Source organism: Epinephelus moara, chromosome 9, assembly GCF_006386435.1.
Source record: "Epinephelus moara isolate mb chromosome 9, YSFRI_EMoa_1.0, whole genome shotgun sequence".
Classification (NCBI taxonomy): Eukaryota; Metazoa; Chordata; class Actinopteri; order Perciformes; family Serranidae; genus Epinephelus; species Epinephelus moara.
The window spans coordinates 22,469,354-22,490,679 of NC_065514.1; the positions used below are offsets into that span (position 1 = coordinate 22,469,354).

At 38.8% G+C, this 21,326-nt stretch overlaps 1 protein-coding gene across 14 annotated transcripts in view; it reads left to right on the plus strand.

Moving 5' to 3' along the window:
* The first annotated feature begins 13,151 nt into the window (after window positions 1-13,151).
* Window positions 13,152-21,326, plus strand: part of znf618 (zinc finger protein 618) — a 41,933-nt gene continuing 33,758 nt past the window's right edge. For 6 of the 14 annotated variants that reach the window (XM_050052833.1, XM_050052837.1, XM_050052828.1 and 3 more), the window contains exons 1-2: window positions 13,152-13,468; window positions 13,629-13,715. The gene's annotated coding sequence lies outside the window, so the exon portion shown is untranslated. The remainder of the gene's footprint in view (window positions 13,469-13,628; window positions 13,716-21,326) is intronic. The other 8 variants (XM_050052825.1, XM_050052832.1, XM_050052839.1 and 5 more) reach the window with 5 other exon arrangements.

The following is a 21,326-nucleotide window of genomic DNA, read 5'->3' on the forward strand; positions in this document are numbered from 1 at the left end:
TTCCGGTAACTGGGTTAAAGCAAAACATGAACACCAAAATTACCAGAGAAAGTGCTCTGTCTGCTCAGAACAAAACTAATATCTTTGCTTGTTTGACTTTATAAGAACAACAATGTTTTTGTATACATGTATATAACACCATAACAGTACTCAAAACTCAAGAGTAACACCCTTGGGTGTGGAGGATAGGGTGGAGCTATTAGATACTTTAATAAGTGCTTGAAAATTTGTCTCAGTTCTTAAAGTTTGCTCTTCAGGCAAAGAGCAAATCTGCATTTGTTTTGTTGTTAATCAAAGGGGAAGAAGGAAATTAGTCTCAGTGTAACAGTGATGGAATCTTTGCATGGAGCCCAGTCTCATGCTGAAGTCATCAAAATCCGGCGCTTGGGCATTGACTTGCGGTGTCAGAAACCAATGAAAAAAGGCGTCTTTTGACGTTGACATGATACGCGGCTGGTTGCTGTTATAGTTTAACTGTGTCCAGTGGCATCAGGGGGAAGTGTGGCAGGACAAGGACGAAACTTAAGGCAGCGAACACATGGTTGGGTTACTGAAACCTGAACTGACATAGTGCATGTATTTTGAAAGAGACTGTATGTAAACATTAAATTTCCTGTGAAAACAGAAGTGTATTTCGCAAGAAGACCATGCATGTAACAGGCAGAACTAGACACGGTGTCCCAGAACGTCAACAACCGATGCACCCAGGGTACCTTGCATGTCATATGTGGATGTGGGAAGTCCATGACCAAATGTCAATATGTGATGAGGTCGGAGTGAGAATGTGTTGTTTTTGCATGACATGAACAAAATTGCAAATAACTTTTGCAATAATTGCAAAACCAATGACATTCCCATCAGACTCAGATGTATTTTGTGTTTTGCCATAACTATCAAATGCTAGCATTCTAAAACATTACACCATTAACATCAGCATGTTAGCATCACTATTGAGAGCATGTTAGCAGCTGACAGTAAGACTGAGCTCAGATTGAGCTGCTTAAGTATAGTCCTGGAGTCAGAGAGCTGCTGACGTGGCTCTGATTTTTATCCATATGGTCACTTTACTGTAGTTTAAGCTGTATCAGCCTATAATGCTGTTAATGTCTTCATTAATGGCTCACAGTCAGTTCAGGGTAATGAGGCACTGAAAACACAAAAACAAAAGGAAAGTGTGGAGAAGTGGAGAATGTTAGATCAACTCTGGCAGTAAAGAGTAAAGTGTCTGAGCCCTTCTCAACCTTCTAATCAAACGTTTATCATTTCAGTCTGATGACATTGTTTTCATGGATTCAAAGCACGTGTGGCTTTCATTGGCAAGGTTAGAAAGACCACATAAACACTCAGTGTTTTAAAATGACCATTCTAATTCAGATAGAGGGTAATTATACATAAAATAAGTTATTTAGTTACTTACTAATTTTACTTAAGCCTGTGGTTTAAAATATTCTTTTTGATGATTTTTTAATTTTGGCCAAGTTCAATGAAAAATATAAATACATTGCATGCAGCCTTTTATATTTTCAGCTCCTTGATGATGATTTTAGGTTGTGGCCTCGACTACAGTGACCAAAAACAACATCCAAGTGCAGACCGTGGGTAACTATAATTAGCTCTGGACAGGGCACTACTGTAATCAGATACATTTTTGTCATTGTGGTAAGCAGAGGTTTACTGCACAATCACTGTACGTGTTATTCTTAGCTTCATCTTTGGCTTTTCATGCATATGAAAGCATAGGCGGATTAGTCAGCTCGTGCTACCATGTCATAACTATTATTACATTACTCACTCCTCTGTCCCTAATCAGGTGCTTACAGTGTAGGTGTAGAGATGCTGTTAAAGCAATTATGAGCTCTTTTGCCATGTGCTTGTGTCATGCAATCATGCAGAGAACAAAACAGCCAGGAGCCTCTGATTACCTGCAGGTTGAGGTTGAAAGAAAATGACCATTCGTCTCAAAACAGGCAAAGTGCTACTCATGTATTGTGGAATCTGTTTTTGTCAAGAGTAAAGCAGGTTAAAGGTTACACCTACACATTTATACATAGAAGAACAACTTTGTTGAAATACAGTCATACTACTACTGCAACTACTGCAAGTTAAAGTATGCGGAATACAGGTAAGTGTCATTTATGATTGTTTATTATCTATTTTTATATAATCTTGAATGTTTCTCCCTGGAAATATGATCCTGCAGACAGATTACTTCTAACCAACACATTTAGTCCTATCATCAAGACTTACAGTTCACTGTTTTAAAATATAATGAAACATTATCTTCTACTCCTAGAAGAGAGTAGAGATATGCTTGTCTCTTTTTGCATGTTTACGAAGGACACCCTCTTGAGGTTAGGTGACAATGCCAACCACTGTACCACTACATCTGAAGTACTACTTGTACGGATACTGGACACATCCATCCATCCATGCATCCATCCATCCATCCATCCATCCATTTTCGTAACCGCTTATGCTCTTGAGGGTCGAGGGGGGGCTGGAGCCTATCCCAGCTGACATTGGGCAAGAAGTGGGGTACACCCTGCACAGGTCACCAGACTATCACAGGGCTGACACATAGAGGCAGACAACCATTCACGCTCACATTCACACCTACGGGCAATTTAGAGTCATCAATTAACCTAATCTACATGTCTTGGACTATGGGAGGAAACCGGAGTACCCAGAGAAAACCTGCGCTAACTCAAGGCCCACTTGCTGTTTTCTCCACAGAAGAGGGCTCCCCCATCCCAGGGCTTGAACCCCCCACCCTGGGTTCGAACCAGGCACCCTCTTGAGGTTAGGTGACAATGCCAACCACTGTACAACTACACCTATCTAAGAAGTACTGCATGTATGTTTAGGGGACAGCTAAGTAAAAACATATGTTGATCCTCTAATCTGTGAGGTGGAGACTGACATCTAAGGAAGACCTAAGCTAGATGGGTGTCAGCTGGCATGGTGCAAGGAGGGTTACATAGTAAGTCTAAGGAAGTGAGGTGGCAAACAAGCATATTTTCCAAAACATCAAACTCTTCCTTTAAATATGTTAAGCCTACAGCCTAACCCAACCTCTTTGTTTTTATATTGGTCACCTAGAAAAACAAAAATATTCTATTTTTTGGTTTGGGATCACCTGTAGAAATAACACTTCAAATAGCTGCAAGAGGCCTTTAATTGGCCTTTGACAAAGACCGGCAATTACCAGCGGCAACGTAATGAGCAACAGCCAGGCTTCCTACCTGCTTTTGCTCTCTGTGGTCTGCCAACAACTACTGTTTTCTCATCCCAACAATACATATTAGGTGGAGGGTAAACTTTTGCGCTGTAATGGCTGGTTACACTTAGGTACTTGGTATTTTAACCGTCAACAGAGATTGTGTCGTTCCTTTTACTGGCGCTCTGTAACTGTTGTCAACACTGTCATCATTGAGGGTTATGGCTTAAAATGAGGCCATCTGCTGTATTTGTGCATGGATGTCAACATAACCCAACAACAGCACGTGTATGTGTGAATGCACTGTCTCTGCTATTGTCTGTATTCACCATTTGAAATCAATGCTGTACTTACTGTACATCCAGGTCTCCCCTTGTGTTTTGTCACAGTTTTTCCATTCTAATACATTCAAACAATTTTAAATGTAAATTTTCTTTAATCCAAATTCAAAGAATGGAGCAATGACAGTGAATAGAATTCAAAAGTATAGTCAAATTTAGACACAAAATTACAGTTTGGTGCCAAAATAGCAGCAACAACTTATTCTACAGTTCACTTTATATCTGTGATTCTTTCTGTGGCACAAAGGTACCCTTTCTGTAATTTGTTGTTCTCCTTCTGTGGGTTATTTCCATCAAAATTTGAAAGACCTAGATTGTAGTAGCATCGGTGTGGGGAAACTGTCTCCCAATGCTGAGCTCTCGAGCATGCAGCAAAGGTCTGGCGGCTCTCAAGTCAAAGTAGGTCACTGAGTGAAAATAGCATCCTTGTTGTCAGCCTCACTCACCTGTTGGTTCCTCTGCCACTTGCAAGAATATTACCCAAAAACTAGGCTGAGAAGAGGTCAGGCCAACCTTGAGTTTTGAAAGATTATAGAGGAAAGATGTGGTGTGTTTTGTTATATTGAGGACACCAGTTGCTAGGTTTTATCCCATATTTCTGAGGTGTCACATGATTCAACAGCAATCAAAAACACTTTCCCCAGTAAAAGTCAGTGGATTCAATATGTTCTCAGCTGCTGGTGTCATCACTGGGAGAAGCAGAAAACCTCTTAAAGGAATACCTCACCCCCCAAATGACCATTTGTGTGTCATTTACTCACTGTGTGTCACATTAAATTCTGGAAGAAAACTTCATTTTTCAGGCTTGCTGCCATGATGAACGAAGAATCCAAAAACATGGAACACTGATGAATTGAAGTCATAGGTGATAGCAGAACTCTATAAAAAAATTTGTTTGCAAACTCTCACACTACTTTTACAGTATAATCCAAGTCTTATTTACCCAGCTGCATGCTCAGTACTTCCCAAACAGGAGCGTTTTTGCGAAATCGGAATATTCAGAACACACAAAACCACATGAACAGTCTCAGGCATGGTTGGATAGTGCGGTACAGGAAGTACAGAGCAAAGGACAGGATAAAAAAGACTTGAATGTCACTGTACAAGTTGTGTGAGTGTTTGTAAACAGATGTTTTGATATTGTTTTGCTGTTTTTAAATGCAGTCCCCCATGACTTCAGTTTATCAAGAAGCTTATCCTTTTCTGGATTCTTCGTTCACCTTAAACATGTGAGAAAAACAAAGTTTTCTTCTGAAATTCAACTTAAAACAGGTTGAATAATTGATAGACAGATGGTCGTTGGGGGTGGCATTCCTTTAAAGCAAAATTAAGTGATAGAAAACACAGCTAAAAGTATAACCAAACACATATAGTTAGCTATCGGACTGACTTCAGAGTTGTTCAATGGTGTTCATTATGTCTTTAGTTTCTGATAATGACTTTAGTTGTTCTTTTATCTCAGACATGTAAGGATGTTACATACCTTGACAAGTTTCAGCAGAAACTTCTACCTTCCTCAGAAGTGTCACTTGGTGGTGGTTGCGACGCGTCGTCGTTCCGCCGAAACATGTCAAGGTATGTAACATCCTAACATGTCTGAGATAAAAAGAACAACTAAAGTCATGACTTCAGAGTTCACAAGTGTACTCTACCACTTTCTGTTCACTGAATCAGCACCATCACCAAAGTGGTCTTCCATCATCCCAAGGATATATCACAAATTACTTTTTTTAATCACAGTCAGACCTGGGAACTCTTGTGCCTTTTTTTTTACCAGCAGAAAAGATAACTCTTGTGTCTTTTTCAAACTTTTTTTTTTTTTTAAATGTAAAAGCCATTTAACAGCTTCAGCTCCACTGGCTACCTGGGTAATACAGAATTGACTTTGATGGACACTGATTTTGTGACTATTCTATAAGCCACTTAATTCCCTGGCAAAAAGGAAAAAGCCACACACTGGATGAAGCTCCCAAGTGAGTTTTAATAAAAACTAAAAAAAATTAGGATTTACCACATGACAAGGTAACGTTTCGAGCCTTCACGGGTAGTGAATAGTTCTTGGACCTGGTCACATGCCAGGCCAAAGAAGACCTGGTACCAATCAGGTCTTCTTTGGCCTGGCATGTGACCAGGTCCAAGAACTATTCAAACATACCTCTGTCTGTATTATAGCTGTCTGATGAAGAGCCATGAAGGCTCAAAATGTTACCTTGTCATATGGTAAATCCTCATTTTTTCATTTTTATTAAAACTCAATTGGGAGCTTCATCCAGTGCGCGGCTTTTTCCTTTTTTTCCCATGTTAGCCATCAATCTTAGCCAGCACCTGGGCCTCTACTACAAAGGCTGTGCCCCCTTTTGAATTTTTGCTACTGACTTAATTCCCTGGCCCAAGAATATGCTGTATATCAGGGATATCAAACTTATTTTGGTTCATAGGCCACAGTTATAGCCTGATTTGATCTGGAGTGGGCCAGACCAGTAAAACCACTGCATAATAATCTATAAAAAACAACACCTCCAATGTTTTATCCTTTTGTTTTGTGCAAAGAAGGACAAGAACACTCTGAAAACATTTCCACTTACAAAACAGATGATGAACAGCCTGAGATGTTTCAAGGAAAGTAGATGCGATTTTAAGAATATGTCTCAGTTTTTCCACATTCAGTCAGTCCACGACTCACTGTCATTACATGTGCATTTCCATAAATTTCTGTTGCTCTGTAGTAATGCTGGCATCACCACACGAAACTTAAGTGGAAGCTACTGAGTAACCACGTTAAGTAATCCCCTGCCTTACAAATCATCTTCATATCAAAGGTTTTGGCAGTGTCTTACCGATAGAGTTCCACCGGATTGTACTGAAGCTGCCAATGACGATTTTGCACGATGTTCAACATCTTTAATGGTGACCACAATAAGTATTCATTGTTTGGTTCAGAGAACTGTATTCTGGACAGGACGTAGGCTACTCACTGTTTGAGTTATTCCTGAAAGGTGCCACCTATTTGCCTTTACAAGTGCATCAGTATTAGGTGTGCAAAGTCATTCAGTGGGCCAGTTTGGACCCCTGTATATTTGACACCCCTGCTATATATGTTCACTTGACAATCTACGTTCAATCCAGTGACTGAGAATTCAATGCTTTTGCTCCTGAAGCATGAGACAAATAACCTGGAAACTTGAAACAAAGCATCACTCTAATGCCCACAAAGGATCTGAATTCCCTCAACCCACCGGCATCGAAAACATCTCAAAGGTAAGTGTTGTCCTTCATCAGTGTCCCAGACACCATGTTACGTAACTATGAGGAAAACAGATCAATAAAGTGAGGCAGTCAGTCAACAAAGGATTATGCTTTCCCTGAAAAATCTGGACTCTCCTAGCTGCAAAATAAAGATACTCTTTGCCATCTGCACCTCAGTTATGCTGATGTTTATTCAACAGTGCCAGCTTAAAAAAAATCACCACAGTGCTCAAATGTAAATCTTTCTTGCAAAGTGAAAGCAGCAGAGGGAGAAAGAGAGCAATAATATGTGCAGGTTCTAATGTACAGTATAAGATGCAGTGTACCCACTGGCCACTGTATAGGAGCAAGGGACGTGACTATTGGTATGTTGGTGCTCTCTGCTGGACAGAAACCATAAATACAGCAAGAGGGAGGGAGCAGGGTTCATCCAGTGTACACGCCTAAACAGAAGACAGGCATTTAGTCCAGATCATAAACACTTCATTGTATGTGATAAGTCATAAATCACACCAGCACCAATTACTTATTTCCGAGTACATGTGGGATGGAATTAGCATACAAAGCAACTCTGCGTAACTGATGAAAACGACATCATCCAGATAACAAGAGGGAAGTGCATCTGAAAATGCATGAGAACTTTATAAGTGCTCGTAAATACATTGTTTCCACCGCCCTGTTTTATCGTTAGTCCTGCTTTTAATAAGACAGGATGAATGACCTTATTAGCTGGAGTCCAAATTGTAAACATATGGTGTGATTCATGGAATTATCAGCGATCTCATAACTTTCCAAAGGGGTAATATTTTCATCATTGAGCAGTTCGCAAAACAGAGAATACCAGATTGTGTTGTCATGTGTCTGGGATTCTTGAAAAGCAGAAAAATGTGGGAGCCTTTCAAATATGAATCATATCTTTATACCGAACTGTATTTCTGTGCAGTAATCTGCATAATGATCAAAAAAGGGGAAGAATGGCCCTGCTTAATTTGATATTAGAGGTAAAATAAATCATGCTACACCCATGAGGAAAGGAGAATTCTCTTAATGGATACAATGCCTTTAAGACTCATCCTGCCTTAGACTTTTTACTGTGTTGTTTTTCAACAATTAATCATTGAAATCAGTGGTTATGATTAAGATTTTAAACTCCGAAAAGCCCAATAAATAGTGTCAGAGTGAAAAAAAGATATTTTGATACAGGGAAAGTGGGTGGTTAGCACTGTTGTCGGTTCAGGGGACGAACCGGCTGGCCAGTTTGGGCCTTTTGATGGAGTTTGCATGTTCTCCCAGTATGAGTGTGGGTTCCCATTGAGTCCTCCAGCTCCCACATTTCAAAGACATGCAGCTTAGGTTAATTGTTGAGGTGTAAATGTGAGCATGAGCAGCTATTTCCGGTCTGCTGGCAATGGGAAAGCACTCTATTGCCCTATTTTTAACGGGCTTCCCCACATTTAAAAAACCCGCACACAAGCTAATTTTGTTGAAAAAAGGTGTACATGTGTCAGCCCTGTGATTGACTGGTGACCTTTCCAGAGTGTGCACCACCTCTTGTTGTTAGGCTCAAGCCCCCTCGTGACCAGTATAAGTGGTCACAGACAATGTATGGATAGTGTATGTATGTGTTGGCTTCATACATCTGCACAAAATGGAATATCCCCCCATTTTTCTTTGCAAAACTGCTCAAGCTCGAGTTGCACAAGGGCCACAAATTCTTAACTGGACTTTGGACTCAGCCACTCCTGGACATAAGAATTGTTGTTTTCAGCCATTCCTGTATAGCTGTAGCTTCATATTTAAGGTTGTTTCCTTGCTTGAGAAAAAAAAAATCCTCTCCCTAGTTGCAGACTGCAGCAAGCTTTCCTCCAGGATTTCTCTCTTCCTGCATTCATTTGACCCCCCACCCTCACAGGGCCTCCAGGGCCTGCTGCAGAGAAGCATCAGCATGATGTTGCCTCCACCAGGATTTATGGTGGGGCTGCTGTGTTTCTGCTGATGTGCAGAGTGTTTAGTGTTTACTATGAGTATGACGCCTAAAAACACATTCTTGATCTAATCAGACTATTCCACTGTTTCCACTTTATTTCTGAGTCTCTCACACGTGCTCTGGTTAACGTTTTTTTTTCTCAAAACTTTAAGACTTTCTCTTTGCCACAATGTGAAGCACCTGGACACCTGCAGCTCCTTAAGAGTTGCTGTAGGCCTTTTGTTGGCCTCCTTCAGTGCCCTTCTCATGGGGATGCTCAGTTTTTTAGGAGGCAGATTTGCAGTTATTCCATACTTCTGATTGACCTCACTGTACTCTGAGGGATATTCGGTGCTATTGAAATTTTCTTGTACTTTTCAATAACTTTGTCAAAAATTTGTTTGGTGTGTTTCTTGGTCTTCATGGCCTAGTCTTCACCTAGTTTGCCAGGAAATCGACTTTAAATTGACCTCCTAGATACAGATGTGAGAACCTACGTCTTCAGTTAGTTCACTTCTAAAATCAAGTGCATAATAAAGCAGTCAAATACTTATGTAACAAAATATTTTGTGTCATTATATTTGCACGTTGTTGGCAGCATGATGAGGGTTCCTGGTTCAAACCCAGGGTGGGGGTTCTGTGCAGAGTTTGCATGTTCTCCCCATGTCAGCGTGGGTTTTCTCCGGGTACTCCAGCTTCCTCCCACAGTCCAAAGACATGCAGGTTAGGTTAATTGGTGACTCTTAATTGTCTGTAGGTGTGAATGTGAGTGTGAATGGTTGTCTGTCTCTATGTGTGTTATTAGTATAAATACTAATAATAAATAAATACTGAATAAATTCATCGCACATTTGGAGATTTAATTCTCACCTTTGCAGTTGATAGATCTAAGGGTAAATTTCTGTGGCTTTAAGTATAATATTTCATATCATAACTACTAACTAACAAATGAATTCATTCACTGATTGATTGACTGGAAAAAAATATTTGATTAAGTAATTAATATAGCAAACTGAACTATAATGTACTAATAGACTAGTTTAGTCAAGTAAAACTTTTAATTCTTCAGATGATTCATGAGAGGTTTGCAGAGGATCTAAATGGGGCACTGGGGGACACTGTACAACAAGAGCAAAACATCTCACCACGTACAGGCTCTCACTACAGGACACCTGTCTCACCTCCGAGTGAACAGGAATAAAAAACCCTAATGTCGTCAGTACTTATGATACTACAGGAAAATGCCATTTCATTGCTATATTACAGCTGAGATATCATAATAGTCAATAATATTTTATTTTATGGTTATTATCATTATCACTTATTTTAATCATCATTATTATTATGTTATCATCATCATTAGTAGGCTAGTATTTTTGTTATTAGTGTGCATGCTTATATTTCTGTCTATTCTAAATAATTCAGCCCACATTTACACATTAACAGCTTCTACCCTACCTGCACAACTAATTTATTAAAAATAATTAGTTGACAGGTCAAAGCTGTGTCTTTAAACATGCTGGAACATAAAACTTTTCTCTAGAAACAAGAACTAAACTATTTCAAAAGAAAAAAAAGATTGCTAATTCTCAGAGTAAGGTTTTGAAATGAAAATTTGTTGGCCAACCAAAAACTTGCTCTTGAAAGGCAACCTTAGAGCAAACTGTGTGTGGAGACTGCTGCAGTTAAAAGCACTGACAGGAGTGAATCTGTCGTCACTGTTTTGACTAAAGTCCAGTTAAGAGTTTTAATTTTGGTTTAACTGTGCACATTAACAGTTAGGAAACTTAAGTCTTGAACAGCACTGGGAAAAAATGCTCATATCAGATTGCTATCTCCCTTTCCATTTAAAAATAGCATCAAGGAAAACATTTGGAAAACAACAGTGATAGTGATGTGAACAGGGGCGTAACATCAAATTCTGGGCCCTATGCATAAACACTCTCTGTAGACCCCTGCCCCTCCTCTCTTGATTCATATCTCTCTTACACACGTTTTGATTTTTTCTTTCACAAAGTCAGTTTTCTTTCTTTCCTGTTCTTTTTTTTGTGAAACCCTGATTTCCATGTCTAGGGGAAAAACATGATAGTGTACATGGGTGCTGCGGCAGCATTAGCGGGCCACTTAAATGATCCTGGCTGCATTTAAAGACGAATCCAAGTGCAGGGGCAGGCTAAAGGCTCATTCTTTATGTACGAAAAAAAGATAAGTCCGTTTTAAATGTTGTAAGCGTCACTTCCCTCATACTTGCATGCGTCCTTTATGATGGCATAGATACAGCCCATAGATGGCAATAAAGGGCAGGGTCAAAAGTTTCATACAACAACAAACGAGGTGGTCGTGGACAGAGGCAGTGTTGTAGTCTGTGTGACCATATAATGTCACTTCCTGACATGTGGATGGGGAATTCTTTTCACTATTTTTACTATATATTACTGTATATGATTATATATTACAGCTTTGTTATGTTATTTAAATTTCTTCGTCGTCTCCTATGGTGGATTCTCACTTGAACTATGCTACACTGCCTCCATGACCTCTGGTAGTACTGCTATGTTTCACCTGTCGCTGTAAGCTTTCAGAAAATGTGCACATATAGTATGAATGAACGTAGAGTATAGACAGATGGCTCTGTCTGTCTATGTGTCTAACATTAAGCATAAATGAGCCCTACAATGTTTATTTATTTATTCAAAGTTTATTTGTATAGAGACAAGTATGTAGCATACATGACTGCCACACAACACAACATTTATAGCCTACACTAATATACAATGCCCATCCAGCTGGGCCTTAAGATACAAAAGACTCTGCAACGAGAACACAAGTAACAGTAAAGTACAAACAATAAAAATACAGACAGAACAAGACAAGACACAAACTGCAATATGTAATTAGCACCATAGAATAGGAAGCACCAAATCATTCATGATGGCATGACTAATTCCTCTTAAAAAACTGTTTCAGCTTGAGTTTACAGTGATCTAAACCAGGATCCAATTTGAGCTCTGAGGGTAAAGATGTGCCTTTAATGGGTGAGAGGGGTCTGAGAGAGGAGCTACTAGTTTTGTCATATTACATTCTATTACGTCTTTCACCTTATTTATTCTGCCATTTTTTATATTTCATTTGTAGATTTTCAGATTTTAACACAAACAATACAAAAAACAGGTACAAATCACTGTGGAAATGAACAGTACAAAAACAAAAGACGACAAACACTTTGGGCCATTCTTGACAAATAGGACATGAATGGTTGCCATGTCTTATCAAAGATTACAGAGCTGAGAGAAACACTGCACTTTCCTCTCTCCACGTGTAACAAGGTGGTGATTTCTGCCAACCAGGTCATAAAAGAAGGTGCATCCTCAGTTTTCCAAAGAGTTAAAATATTCCTTTGTGCCACAGCCATGCCGTATTGTATTGTCTTTTGTTGCAAGTGAGATAAAGCTGATAGATGGCAGTGCATGGGTGTGGTATAATATCACAGTTGTTACTTCTGAAAAGCACTTAAGTTCTGCTATTTATTTAATTTAGTTGTGACACTACGGAAGTGCATTGCTGCCACATGTGAAAAGTTTATTGTTCTAAAAAGAAGTTTTTCACACTATAACATTATAGTTTCACGTTATAACAATATAGTTTCACGTTATAACAATATAGTTTCACGTTATAACAATATATTATCACATTATAACAATATATTATTACATTATAACAATATAGTTTCACGTTATAACAATATAGTTTCACGTTATAACAATATAGTTTCACATTATAACAATATATTATTACATTATAACAATATAGTTTCAAGTTATAACAATATAGTTTCACGTTATAACAATATAGTTTCATGTTAAAACGTGATAACTTATATTGTAAGAACATGAAAAGTTTCACGTTATAACAATATAGTCCATGTTTTTGGCCATGTTGATGCCTGTTCATTGCAAATACCTAAGTGTCAAATCACAACCGGAGTGTATGGGTGTACCTCCTCCCGAGACTAAATATTACATAATAATGTGGAACATTTAATGTCCTAACAATATAAGTTATCACGTTATAATGTGAAAATATGTTGTTATAACCTGAAAAACTTCTTGTTAGAACAATAAACTTTTCACATAATACTGACCCATTATTTTTTCCCTGGTGTGGCAGCAATAAGCTTCCATAGTGGCACTAATTACTTAGAAATAAAAAAAAATATGTAAGCAAAACCATGCTTCTTGAGGGCCCCCTTTCCCATTAGGGCCCTGGTAACTGGTCCCACTTTGCCCCCACTACAACACTCCCCAAATGGCTGTGATAGGTGAACACGGAAACTGTGCACGCCTAATCACTGACTGAAACGAAAGCTGTAATCTGATCAATATGCTCAATAATATAGACCTGCAGTCAGAGCATGTTTTTATAATGTTGTCACTTCACATGAGAATTTTTTCCTCTGCGTAATTTCCAGGCTCCCTTTTTCCCCGCGTAACTTCATAGTCGGCCAACCATTATTTTCCGTCTTCTTCCCAGACTTTTTTCCTTTTTCTTTCTTTTTTTTCATGTAGGCTAATATACAGCCAGGCCGGCGCTGCAATTTCGGAATCTGCCCTTGTATATGGCGGACGAAATTTCCACAGGAGGAACCGCAACACAAACCCCCCGCGCGAGGCACAAACGGAGAGCTCGCCACGGACTGAAGTAAACCTCGGCAAATTCATGATTCATTACGCCATTACTCTTTCCTAAAATGTAACGTAGCGTGTCGCGGAGGGGGTAGAGAGAAAAAAAGAGACGCTGTGGTGAAAATTTGTAACATTTGGAATTTCCTCATAACTAATTCACAATTTTTTTTTTGGAGGAAGCAGTTGTGCAGTCACCTCTGGTCGGGGAGGGAAGATTTCTGGAGCGGGGAGCCTGTTTCGCATGAGCTGCATCGTTTTTGGAGGTATGTCAGACCGCTGTGTTTTCTTTTTTTCTGATTTTAGAAATCCTAAATTTGAAGAAATTTCCAGCAGCGGGTGTTAAGTTTCAAGCTGCTCTACTTAGCAAGACGAGACCTGGCTGTCTTTTCGCACTCATGTTGCCAGCCAGTGAACCAGGTGCAGGCTTTGAAGCCATCCGAAATAGTCCTAATCTGTTGATGTGTTTTTTGTGCCTGAATTTTCGTAATGAAGTTTCCGTGTAACTGCTGACTAGTCGCCTGTGCAGCTAGTTTGCTCGCATGTAGCGTTAACAGCACTTAGATACAACACGCTGTGTATATTTCGGTGGAGCAAGGGGACCAGGCGATAGTGGCAACATGAAGGACGATGAGGGGAGGAACAATCTGAAACACAAAAACCTCCTGCAGCCATGTTTTGTGAATTTTCCTGCAAATTTGAGCAGAGCTTTCGGAGTTTCTCCCCTGAAACTCACACAGCAGTAACGCCAGCTCTGCTCGTGTTTCACGGCTCCGTGTTCACGATAGACAGACAGGAAGAAACACCAAAGTGTCGTCATGTCTAAATACATTTCTAATTTTATTTTTAGGAAGATAGGGGGATTTTAAATCTGGGTGTCATTGGCGCCACCTGTAGGCAGTCATTTTGGAAATTAAAAAAAATTGTAATGAGACTAGTTTTGCGACTTGTTTATTAAATTGAATGTTAGTTTGTGCACATATAAACCCGTGTTTTAATGCTTTTGAAATAAATAGACGCCTCTTTAAATGGCTGCCACAATTTTAAACTATCCTGTGCTTTTCATGCCATTTAATGGAAATGGCATTTAAATGCTGCATTTAAAGACATGTGCAAGTGAATGCATCTCCTTTGATTTATCCTGCACTCACATTATTTTGTACATGTTAAACCCTCCACAGCAAACTGTTTGACAGTGTGTGAGATAAAGACAAAAAATCTTGTTAATCCACCTCAATCTTTTTTCTCTTACACACACATTAGCTGTTAATACCCAGTTTCTTATTGCATGCTTATGAATAAATGTGTATTTTTGTGTTATGCAGGCTATACAGGCATAATTTACTACTTAGTAAACATGGAACAATTTGGACTTTTATTCCCAGAGATTGGAAATGTGTAAGTGGAAAATAACTATCCAAAGTGTACTGAACAGCACTGGAAGAAGAAAGACCATGTCAGCATAATTTGAGGGCAGGAAAAACAATCACAACCAGTGGCTCTACTGTTTATATTAATCCTGCAGACGCCAAACAGTTTCCCATCTTGCACGGCTTGCTTTTTATTTTAATGTAAGGGGAAACTGCGGAGGCCATTTTGCTGTGGGTAATTTTAATGCTGACCTTCAAATCTGTATAAATTTAAAAAGAGCTGGTGGAAATTGTATGGTTGGTATGCAAAAATCCGGGTGTAAATTCTGACCTTTGCTTGCAAAGTCTAATCAAAATGCAGGAGTTTGAGTTAAAGTACAGGAGTGAAGAGAGGCAACCAGTGTCATGGGTTTAATAGGGTTGGATCACTCTGTGAGTGATGGGAATGTTTATATGCAGAATACCTGAAGGACCGAGTAATAAGTTATAAAGCTCTCAGGAATAATGCTGCAGTGTTGCAATGAAAAACACCTTAAACCCTGATGTGGTTAATGGGAACTGCATTCTGGGAGCGTTCTCGTTTTAAGCAAGGTAAGAGGAATGCTGGTCTGTCTGTACTTAAAAGAACAAAAGCTTTGATTCACGGAGGATATTTGGAGCGAATAGTTTGGATGGAGAGGTGAAACTTGTCCTTCCAGGCACTGATAAACATGAGATGGTGAGGGATCATATCGCAGCCTGTGGGTTTCAGTGTTTGAAACGTAGTTGCTGCTTTAATTGTCATTAACTAAGTACAGAGGTTTTGTTTTCCGTTTAAAGGGCTAAGCGGTGAAACACAAACAGTGTCTGCCTTTGATGTCATGCCAGTTCTTTTTTGTTAATGTACAATTACAGATTCCTGATTTGTGCTTAGATGTGTCTGAGCAAACATACATCCTTTATAAACACAGCGAACATCTTGTGTTCAGTCATTTTCTTAGTGGCATGTTGAAAATGTCTGAAAATGGCTTCACTTAAATTAGTCTCTGGGGAATGGCTTTTCAGGGGTTGGGGCTGCTGCATTAAAAAAAAATTCTGTGCATTCTGCACATATTTTTCCTGCCTCTTCCTTTGTAAAAATGAACCTTATTGGTTTCATGAATAATGCATAAGGACGTTCAATTGCTGCAGCAATGAAAATTAGGCCTGTTTACGTGCAGTGGTTATGTACACAGAAGCCTCTTTTTTTCCTTGACCATTTTCTGAAGGTAGAGCAGAGCCTGAGTAGCTTTTCTGAAATACAAATTTTCAGCAGGGCAAATCTCATTTCTTTGAGTGAAAAGGGGAGGGGTGAAACTCCCGCGGGTTTAATGAATCCATAAATCACAATAGTGCCAGGTTTGCTGCGCCTGCGTCAGTGTGCAGTGCAATTTTGATTTTCATCAAAAATTTAATCTGCCAGCCTACAAGGGTTTAGCAGCAGACCGGATGCCGCCCTGAATTTCTAATTTTAGGGGCCTGATCTTTCAGGATTTATTTTTGTATAATTCAAGTCTGCTTTTCAATATCTCTTGTTATTAAATTTTAATTCGTGGCATTAACATATAGATTGAAAAGGTTTTTATGGGGGTTTTGAGTGTATGCTGATGGAATTTTACTAGACGACACAGTTTCTTTTTCCAGAGCATCCCGTGTGTGTGTGTGTGTGTGTGTGTGCGAGGTGGGGTGGGGTGAAGGAGGGGAGGGGGGGATTTATCCATTTCTCTGCATTATTGCTTTTTTGAAATCATTGGTCATACACCATCTTGGAAGACATTTATTACAGAGGACAGAAAAATGTGCATTTGATTAAAGAAAGAGGAAAAGCAAAACATTTAGTGTGAAACAGGTTTTGGTCAACCCCTGCTCCTCGTCACTGACTCTGCTCCGGATAATACAAACATGCAGTGAAAGCAGTGATTGAAGTGACCCCCACCATCCCCCATTTTAGCTGATTCCTATTTTTAATCCCTCCAGAGTGGAACCATTTTCATGAGCCTTAAACAAATTTGTATTTTATATTTGGAATCTCTATTCCAGTCCACTTAACATGCAGAGCACAGTGATTTTTGGCTTTGCAAGGTACAATTCAAAGTAAGAAAATCTCTCTCTAAGTTCGACGCACTAGATTTTTTTTTTCTCTTTGCTTTAACCAAGCACAGTGATTGATTTACTTCATTATTGTGCAGAGGCAGATACTGTACTGCCCAAATATAGGCCAATTATTTTAAGTACCTCGACTAAGCGCTGAATTCTGAACAGAGGTATGTCCTAGAGATGTTTTCCTTGTATGCCTAACCTCCTTATTCTGTAACCTCAGATACATTTAGCACAGTGATATAATATATTGTTTTTAATATGCATGCATTGGCATTTTAAAACACAGCTGGACCAAATCACAAAGGGAAAACTCGTTTAATAGTTTGACATAAATCACAACACCACCCACCCTTTGCTTACTTTAGTGCCTCTTACAATGATAGCATCTGTAGATCCTTGATATGCAAATAGCATTTGATGATTTAATTTAACTATATTTCCCTTCTTTCTGTTTTAGTTGGTTTAGGTTGTGCTTTATTTGTAGGGAACATCAAGTAAGTGTGCATCTGGTTTAGCCTAGATTTTCCTTGCGCATGGTGCTGTAGGTTACAGTATATCAGAAGCCCCAGACTATGAAAGAACAGAAGGCCAGATGGCTAATTTTGCATTTTGACTTTAATTAGAGGAAAACAGGCCACAACAGGCATTTCATATATTCAGAGTATGCATTTAAAGTGTTGCACAGGGAATGTTGCAGTGGATGACTAAGAGATTGATCTAATTCAGATATGCATGTGTCTTTGCCATTATTTCATTAGATCACAGATGACAAAAGTCTCGTAATTTAGCCATTATTTCATTTTAATTTCCACCGACTGACTCCTGTCAGCCACAGAACAGGCTGGTGGTGCTTAGTGAGCACTGAGGACCTTTGTTAGCCTTCTGTGAGCAAATGGTGCTAACACAGAATTTCCTATTGTTTTTCCAAACAAAAGCAGACTTTTCCAAGATAAAGAAAACACAGTTGCTGAATGTTATGAACAGTGGTGAAAGAACTACTCAAATCCTTTACTAAAGTAAAAGTACCAATGCAACAAAGTACAGACCCTACTTAAATAAAGGTATGTAGGTATTATCAGTAGAATATAAGTATAGAAATAAAGCATACAACCTGCAGAAGTATGGCCCCTGTTACTGTTCATCAATGTTTAAGCAGCATTGCACTATAGCTAGTCAAAGTTTAGCCAGTTCCAACACTTAATATACAGTTGCATAAGTTAGTCTAGTGGTTTCCAACCAGGGGGTCGGGTCCCCTTAAGGGTCACAAGTAAAAGACAAAGTTCTGCAACACTGATCTGTTTTTATTTTTTGGATTTTCTCTAATCTTTGCATTTTAGTGAAATAATGGTTAATTTTTATGTCTTTAGACTTCAAAGAGTTATTCAAATGAAACCACGTGGGATGTTTAGAGGGATAATGTCCCTTACATGTGGCAAAGGCCCCAACCAGACACCAAGCCAAATGGTTAGGAACCATTGGTATAGTTTTTGACAATGTATTGCTTTTCATGATTTTATGATTTGTTGTTTATGTAGAATTTTAATCTGTAAATTAATTATACCTTATATACGGTATTTCTGTCTAGAATGTATTTAAGTAAAAGTATAAAGTAACATTAAATGGAGAAATACAACTAAAGTGCAAGTACGTCAGTTTTACTTGAGGTAAAGCCATTTAGTCCCACCACTGGTAATGACATCAATCATTAATCATCAAAGTTGAGAGTCGCTGTATTTGTGCCGTCTTCATTTGTTTTGGCTGCAAGTTAAGCTGACAGAAGGCCTTTACTCTATCATTCAAAAAAGAACAATGATGACACAGTGCTTTTTGTATGCATGAGGGATTAGACTTGTCACGGTAGAAAATTTTCATACCAGTGTAAGTTCTGCCAGAACAACGCCAGATACCGATGTTGTCGACTTTGAAATTGCTTGCCTAAGGCTACGTTTGGGAAAAAAACGCTGAGACAGAGAAGCCTGGCTTTACTGTATTTTTGGTGTCTCACTGTGAAATTTGCACAGAACCACAGTTTTCACACGGCATCATTTCAGCAGGACAAAGATTATAAAAACTGAATCTTTAAATGAAAAATAAAAAAAAACACTGACTGACCACATGCTGTAGTTATGTGTTTCAGTCTTGACTCTTAAAATGTACTGAAAATGGGAAACAGGCATCACGAAATTGAAATTTTCAGGTATACCTTCAGCAAACTTGCTCGCAGAGAGAGCCTGGCTCAAGGCTGAACCTAAACGACAGCCGCACTGAAGAAGTTGATTTTGGCAAACAAATTCACTCCCATAATCTATCTGCAATTACATCATTTCTTTCTCCATGAGTCAGAAAACGTTAAAATTGAATCCCTTTCCCTCGCAGGTGCTATTTATTTTTGTGGGTATCATTTTTGTTTTCATATTCATAAATGGTGCTGCATGTCTGTGGTTAGGCTTATTGAATTAATTGGATTTTTACAGAAAGTTACATGACATGGACGTGTGGAATTGCACTGATGTAATGTGAACGGTATACCAGTGATCCTGTACACTGCAACCAGCCTTATGAGGAGCATTCTCTAGAGATATTTGCATATGTCTTATCTATAGATATATTTATAGGAGAGATTTTCAGAGACAAACACCAGCAAATCTTAGCTTTTGTTATATGTGCGTTCTGCAAAACAATGCTTCAGTGTTATTAGTACAGTTTGCACATGGATCCACCAGAAACAAAACATTTCTGAGCACTGATAAACTCCACAGTTGATCTAAGATATCTTAAAATAGTTGTTCACTTGTACCCAAGACAGTTTATTCCTAAAGCTTGAAAATGGAGAACTGGCCATGAAGTTTTGACGTCATTGGGATGTAAAATTTGGCACTGCTATGCAGACAATAAATAGACCACTAACTTTGCTGACCTAAAATATTTCTCTGCAAGTGCTTGCATTTAAAATGTACTTTTCATTTTAATGGGAAGCCCCACAACCCCACCCCACAAGGTGTTTTTCTGATTTTTAGCTTTAGATAAAAATAAAGATACTTACATAAATACTGCCCAAACTGTTTCTGTACCCGCTGCTTTGGTATGTAATCCCAGTATTTGGGTATCATTTAAAATAATAGGATACGAGTACCAATATCCTGAAAGTGATATTGATACTAGTAGATTACTTAAAAAAAAAAAAACAGTTGTTTTTTTTAAATTACTTCATTCGATACTTCTGCGAATGCAAGTATTCTGTTGTGTCAAATGCCATCAGACACCACAGACATGTTGTTTAGCCATACTTTTTGTAGGTATCTTGGCGTGCTGAACAGCCATTTCTTCAGATACACCGCGCTTGACTTCACCACAACACAGACTGTATGTGAGCCAATCACAGGTCACATTGAAGTTGAAGAATGCTTGCGCTGATTGGCTACAAGCAAAACCATACAGTAATTTTTTTTCTCTAGATCTAGATACAAAAATGATAGTGGAAGGAAGGTATGATTTGAGTGGAGAAGTTTTGATAGTTGGTACTGGGTTAAATATCCAGCCCTTAGACCCAGATTTTTAAGTATTGTGTAAATAATCAAGACATTATGAATAAAGACTCACATGTGATTGGCTGTTGCTTTGGTTCTTTAATAGGCTGCATATTTATGTAACCTTTATGTTTTTCAATTAATTCAAGTTAAATCTGTTTTCTTTGTTAAAACAGTACTTGTATATAATTAAGACTGCAACAAATGATGATTTTAAATAAGATTAATCTCCAGATTCTCAATTAATCATCAACACTGTTGTTTTTGTTCCCATGTTTTATGAGTTGTAATTAAAGATCTCAGATTTTTTTTCTATACACACAAAAGGCTTTTTCTCTTATTTGGTGCACAAATTGTAAAACAAAACATTTGAGCAAGCATCTCTCCTTTGCCAAGATAATCTGTCCGCCTGACAGGTGTGGCATATTAAGATGCTGATAAAACAGCATGATTATGACACAGGTGTGCCATACGCTGGTCACAATAAAAGGCCACTCTAAAATGTGCAGTTTTATCACACCATACAATGTCACAGATGTTGCAGTTTTTGAGGAAGCATGCCATCAGCATGCTGACTGCAGGAGTGTCCACGAGAGCTGTTGCCCGTGAACCCGTGAACAGACCGTCTCCAATCTTGTTTCAGAGAATTTGGCGGTGCATCCAGCCAGCCTCAGATGCGCAGAACAAGACCTCCATGTACAGCATCTCTGAAAGATCATTGGATACAGGCACCCAGACATCTGATGCAACAGTTGGTTTGCACAACCAAAGAATTTTCATAAACTTAAAAAAGATTGTCTCAAGGAAGTTCATGTGCGTGCTCGTCATCCTCACCAGGGCCTTGACCAGACAGCAAGTCGTT